The 7,002-nt window shown below is 41.0% G+C and overlaps 1 pseudogene; it reads right to left on the bottom strand.

The window, feature by feature from the left end:
* Window positions 1–2,929: 2,929 nt before the first annotated feature.
* On the bottom strand, window positions 2,930–5,394 carry LOC130386967 (uncharacterized; annotated as a pseudogene).
* Window positions 5,395–7,002: the final 1,608 nt, after the last annotated feature.

Genomic DNA, 7,002 nt, shown 5'->3' with positions numbered 1-7,002 from the left:
GAAAGAGATCTGCTGATGGTTGTGATGACCTCCCCCCGGTCAAGATTCCACCTCCAACCCAAGATGAATGCACAGCACTCTACAGTATGCTACATTCATCAGAAAGAACTGAAAAGCAACCGGTCAAAAGTTCAATTTTGTCTGTTATCCCTGGCCATGTAAAGAGGTATATACCTCGAGCAGTGCAACTGAACATCCCAGCACCCTTAAGCCAGATGTACAAGCCCCAGCACAGGTCACTGTCACACCAAGAACTGCAGGCAAAGAGTGAGGAAGTGTTCACAGGGTTAAGCATAACAGAAGAACAGGTAAAATTTTACATCAGTCAGTAAATGTGATTGAAGATATGGATGTCGGGAATGTCTCAGGCAGTAACTATGATAGCTCAAGTGCAGAAAACGTTCTCCTCAGAATTCAATAGTCACTTTTTTTTAAAATATTTTTTGTCAATAAAAGTTAATACATCACTGTTTAGATGTCACATATCACTAACTTGCTACTCTACCTTGCTACCTTTTTCAAGTGCCGTGTCATAGAAAATGAGACAAGACCACAGGCAAAATGTGCCATGTGGTTTGACCAGAAGGCAGGAAGGGTGACTGCGTCAAACATCCGAGCAGCCTGCCACATGGACCCAGACAAACCAGCTGTTTCCCTGCTGAAGAAACTGTGCTATCCAGTGGCCTACAAGGAACCAAACAACAACACACCACACTCTCTCAGGTATTCATATCCCCTTAACACAGGATAAAAGCAACACACAAAAAAAGTGAAAATCAGGATTTTCAAATAGGGCAAAAGCAACCCCAAAAGAGCTGGTGAGGGAAAGCACGAGTGGCAGTAACGTTTTTAATGCAGCCATAGTCATCTTTCACAACATTGTAGGCTTATAAAAAAACACAACACATTAAATCTTCATGCAACTTGTGTGGTCTGCATGTAGATTTAAAATGTTTTTTTATAAGCCCACAATGTTGTGAAAGATGACTACGGCTGTATTAAAAACTTTTCTGCCAATTGTCGTGCTTTCCCTCACCAGCACTTTTGTGATTAACATTTACTTACCTTAACATTTACGTACCTTATCACCTTGCTGGTAAAACACAAATGATCAAGATAAATAACACATAATTTAGAATGACATTGTGTACATTTTTCTGTTTTTAGATGGGGCACTGAACACGAGGGAACGGCAGTTGAGGAGTACACCAAAACAATGGAGAGCCACCACACCAACCTCACTGTCAGGAAGGGAGGCCTGGTCATCAACCCTCAATATCCATGGTTAGGGGCATCCCCAGGCGGCATATTAACATGTCACTGCCATGAAATGGGTGTGTTGGAAGTAAAGGCACCCAGCAGTCTTGATAATAGCACATTGGGGGAGAAAAGTAAACAGGACAGCACGTTCTGTCTCAAAGAGGTTGGCGGTAAACTTTTCTTAAAGAGGGACCATCAGTACTTCTATCAGGTGCAGACACAAATTCATCTGACACAAGCAAGCTACTGTGACTTTGCTGTCTGGGGACCTGGGAAAGGAGGGAATGGGGAAATGCACATTGAGAGGATTCTGCCCGATACTGACTTTTTTGAGTCTGGAGCTGTGTTCGAAATCGTTCCCTATCATGGATGTAGTGCACTAAATAGGGTGCACGCCATTTTCTAGGGTGTTCGAATTCTCAGTGGTCCACTATATAGGGCACTATATAGTGGACTTAAAATAGGGTGCATACGATGTTCCCGACATGTTACTCCCGTATACCACAATGCAATGCGGTTGTATTTTTCCAGGGGAGAAGAAGAAGCCGAATAACCGCGAAAACGAATACATTTTATGATGGAGTCTCGGGCTTTCGTTTAGAAATGTCTACAATTTATTTGGGATTTAACATAGAATATTTAACATTCAAAATTAATTAAACAAGGAAATGTAACATTCAACATCAATACAACCTCCAGCTTTCGTCATGAGTGTCCGGTTTGTTTACTTGATGTGGGCGCATCTGTCTGCGTCACACAAATACCCGGCGCATTTACTGACGCAAATGACGTTTAGAAATGTTCAGCGTAGTGTCCGAATTCTCGTTCCCTATTCCCTATATAGTGCACTATATCATGTACACTATATAGGGAATAGGGAACGAGTGTATAGGGAACGATTTCGAACACAGCTCATGTGTGAAAAGGTTAGCAAATTTGTGAAGAAATGTGTCATCCCAGAGCTTGTAGCAAAGGTGTTCACAGCTCCTATTCTAACATCACATGACAAAAAAACATCTGAAGGCAAGGGCTGTTACTGTGGGGTCCCTGTACTGCACAATGAAGACAGACTTGAGTGTAAGTCAGGAATCTGTAAAAGACAACTCATTCATAGAAGTTGCTTAAAGTTTGACACCACACATTTAAAAATATCAAGTTGGAAATGCAGTGACTGTATACCTGAAATAGCTAAAGAGAAGAGGGATAACAAAAAACAACAATCTGAACAAAGTGTAAGTGTTTTATTCAACACAGGTGTGTATAGAAAATATTTAGATAGATGTATATAGACAGATATATATATAGTACAGTTTTGTGTATAGATGTATATAATTACATATATACATACACACAGTACAGTTTTGTATATAGATGTATATAGTTACATATATACATACGCACAGTAGTTTTGTATATAGATGTATATGTTACATATTTACATACACACAGTAAAGTTTTGTATATAGATGTATAGTTACATATATACATACACACAGTAGTTTTGTATATAGATGTATATAGTTAGTTACATATATACATACACACACAGTAGTTTTGTATATAGATGTATAGTTATTTACAGGGTTGCCACTCTTTTGTAATGTTACATTTCAAGGATTTTTCAATCACTTTACAAAAACAAATTATTTATTACATTGGGACCAATAATTCATATACATTTTTGGTAAAAAGGTAATAAAACACTAAAATATTAAAAGTATGAATTCATTTTTGTCACTGTCCTTATTTCATTGATGGAAATAACAGTGACTTCACTGTTATTAAAGTTTCTTCTCATGTTCAACCCAAAGGAATAATTGAAGGAGCCAAATTTGTCAGTGCACAGCACACACAGACTATTTTATCTAGAGGTGTAAGACCTTCAGGATGCTCAGCTTCACACATTTGAATCCCAATTGTACTTTGAAGTATGGTGTACCGATTCCTTGCCTCACCGATAACTCTTTCCACATGTATCCTAACTGATGCAAGTCCTCGTGTGGACTCTAATTCCACTGGACCCAACTGCTTTTTGCCTCTAGTGAAAGCTGGGATCTTAAGCTCAGCATTGTACAGACCAACTGAGTCTGCCACATCAAACCCTCTATCAGCTAGTATGACATCACCTGGGTTGAGGTGATCCAAAAATCCACTTCTTTCAGTCAAGTGTTTGTCTGATGTTCTCCCACCCCATCCTTTTGATATAAAAGAAACTGTTCCTTGTGGTGTAATGCCAATTAGATATTTCATGGTATGGTGATGTTTGTATTTTGAGTATGTCTGTGCTTGTGCTCTTAGGTTTCTAGGCCTTTCAATAAAATTTTCAAAACAGTCAATAATACAAGCACATTTACGAAAAACCTGTCTAAATATCATAGGCATTGACAACTGAAGCTCCTCTCGATTTGGCCAAAACAAAAGTGCTGGAGCAAGTCTTGCATTCAGCACTTCAATGGTGCTTCTAAATGTTCTGCTGGCAGTGGGAATTGAGATCTTAAACATACAACCAAGCAATGACAGGGGAAGGTTCATTTTCAGCCTCATAAGAGTTAACAGAATTTGTTGGAAGGGAGAGAGGTTTGTACCAGTCTGCAGAAATGAAAACACAAATGTTAAAACTACTTGTAACTTTGAATATGAGGGGATTCCAGTCATTGCCTTCACTTTTTCATCATCTTTTTCAAAAGCCAGTTCATCAAATGTTCCTGATTTAATAATTTCTTTCAGTTTACGGTTTTCCTCTCTGAGGTCATTACACTCCCTTTGTAATCTTGCAATCTTTTCACTTGCATGGCTTGTTGTCACACTGTTGTTCATCCACAGCAGGTGGCGCAGGTCCAGCATCTGGTACTGATGACAGGTCAAGGAGGACATCCACTGCATCTTTCTTCTTTTTCTCCTCCACCCTCTTGTTCTTCATTCTGCTGTGCTGCTCATACCTTTCCATGTCTTTCTCCCTTTTCCTCTTCTTGGTGGCTGGAATGTGTGAGAAGATGGATGGAACCCAGTCAGGGGACAAAGGGTCGTCACATTTGGCACCTATAATGACACAAGCGGGTTTATGTCCCACATATGCCAACAAGTTATTAGTAACATCAAGAACATTGTCATATCATTCCTTCAGACGTTTTAGTCTTTGTCACTTACTGAAAATTGTATTTAGTTAGTCCAATTTTGTTTTTGTAAATGTTTAAAGTAGGTAGTGGAACAGTTTTAATTAAAGTCAAATTGTATTCCATGTTTTAGTCATTATGTTCTCAAACAGTTTCATGATACTGTAATGGATTTTGCTAAATTATATTTCTCCTGGCTGTAAGAGAAAAAAAGAGAAATAAGTAACGTTATCCTGAGCTAGCTGTTTAGACTTTAGACATCTAAGCTACGCGTTTGTTACAGTACTTCATTCATATAACTAACGTTACCATAATAATTTATTCATGAAATAAAATGACGTAAACAAATAATATAATCTGAATTTTCGGAAAATGTACACTGCATGCAAATTGGTAAAACCCTCTCCCCTTCCTACATCTGACTGTTATCTTTTCAGACTGAAAATGATCAGCAAGGCCGCTGGAGTTGGGTGCATAGGTCCACTTAAGCGAACCATGTCAGAACGAATACGTAAATATATGATGACTGACAGTACAATAATTAAAATACTGTGTTGACTAACGAGCTTAACCTTACCTTTGATGAAATGTTCGCTACAAAGACGTGTGTACTTGGTTGGTTGCCATTGTTTGTTTTCCCCAGGGACGGAGGCACGTCTCAAGGCACATATCCACAACCTCCTCCTCTCTGGGTTTTCTTTCTCAGACGGGATTCTGTAAAAGCACAACCCAGGCTTGTCTCCTCGTCGATTTGTGCAGCCAATTGCACAACAACTATCTGGCATTTTGTTAAAAGTTAAGCCAAAGCTAGCAAAGAAAAGTAGCTGGCGGGCAGCGGACCGGCAGTTGAAATAGTGTCTTTTGCCCTCCAAGTGGACGTTCCCACAAGGGCGTGACGTCACGTGAAAACTATGTATAGGCGAAATGTGTTGTACTTTCATTCCAAATAATGCTCCCCCAGATGGATCATTCACACTCGCGATGAACAACCTAAAACGTTTAAGAAAGGAGTTCAAGGATAATGCAGGCCATGATCAGGGAATGTTTGGATGGCTTGAAACAAGGTTTGGTATGTGGGGAATGATGTTCGCAAAAATAGGTGCAGTGCTCCTAATAGCACTAACAGTAATGGGTCTGATCTTCTGCTGCTGCATTCCCATAGTCAGATCTGTGATAGCATCCAGGCTTTCTAAGGAGATGGCCCTCATGGTGACTAGCATAGAGGAGTCGAGTGACTGGGAGAAGATGCTCTATGGGGAGATAGATTGGAGTGAAACTAGAGAGGAGACCGGAATGTGAGAATCGGACATCAGAAGGAGGTCCTATTTTCATACTGGTGACCTCTCCATGTGAGCCACAGCCATTGCAGACAGTGTGAACAAATGGACATTGTACTAACGGGTTCCAGGGCCTGGTGGCTGCGAACAGGAGCAGCAACCACAATGCCCGAACCCCCCTCATTTATATAGTATAGTACATGACGATAATCAGAGCTATCTCTGATTATCGTCAGAGATAGCTCTGACGATCTATGCATGCTTGTGGACAATTAGTTTAGTTTTTAATTTCTATTATTTACTTATTTTTTGAAATGTCATTTGAGTTTCATATTTTTATGTCATATATTCTGAAGTGCTCATTTTCAATGCATGCTGAAAATACAATGTTATGATTACTATGTGTGAATTCTAGTTAAACATTTGATAGATCTTTTTTGCCTTAAACAACAGGTTGAAAATCCTGAGAATTATCCAGGTTGAGATCCCTGAACGTGCTTAAAGGTTAACGATGATCAAATGTAGTGCAAAATCTGACCTAAACGACTGTTATGTTTTTGTTGTGATCTTGTCAGCCACAAAAGGGGAATTGTGTGGTAGAAATTAATGGTTATATTCTATGGTAAACTATGATTATTATTAGGTCTGTATATCTAATAGTGGAAAACACACGGTGCCTGGGAGTCTGAGGTTAGAATAGATGGTGGAACCCCTAAAAGGAGCAGGGAGCTACGGGGTTAAGGCATGCTGACCTCAGCCTAGTGTCTTGGGCTATCTTTCGGATCTTTCGGATGCAGGCTCCAAATCCTCTGATTCCTCACTTTGTCCAGGGTGAATTTCCCCTGGATCAGCAGCGGCTGCAGTCTGGCCTGTGACACGACCCCCAAGCTCATTTGTTGGCAAAGGTCTTTCAGGTGCGTGAAATCGATGTAGGCGCCATTCTGGACCAGGGCCACACAGGAGACGAAGGTCAGCGTGTTGAGGAGCAAACCTCCCTTCATCGCCTTTGGGAGCCTCTGCAAGGCTGTTGCCATCCAGGGCATGCCGTGCTCTCTGTACACCTCCAGGTGTTTGGAAAAGCAGAGGGAGCGCCGCTCAATCTCAGACATGACCTGGAGAGTCTTGGAGGCCACGTCGGACATTTGCAGGACGGATTGGTCCCCGTGGCTGACCTGCACCCAGTCCTTGAAGTTCCACCAGATCCTTCTGGTAAACTTGAAGGCTGGGAAGAAGACGATGCCCTCTGCCCTGAAGCCTTGGACGAGGCAGTCCTCCACATCCTGGCCTGCGTCTCTCACCAGGGTGCGCGCCCTGCCGAATGTGTGAGGGACGGGGAAGCTTTCTTTGGTGGC

This window comes from Gadus chalcogrammus, chromosome 8 (genome assembly GCF_026213295.1).
Source record: "Gadus chalcogrammus isolate NIFS_2021 chromosome 8, NIFS_Gcha_1.0, whole genome shotgun sequence".
In the NCBI taxonomy this organism is placed as follows: domain Eukaryota; kingdom Metazoa; phylum Chordata; class Actinopteri; order Gadiformes; family Gadidae; genus Gadus; species Gadus chalcogrammus.
This window is presented reverse-complemented; position numbering and strand designations above follow the sequence as displayed.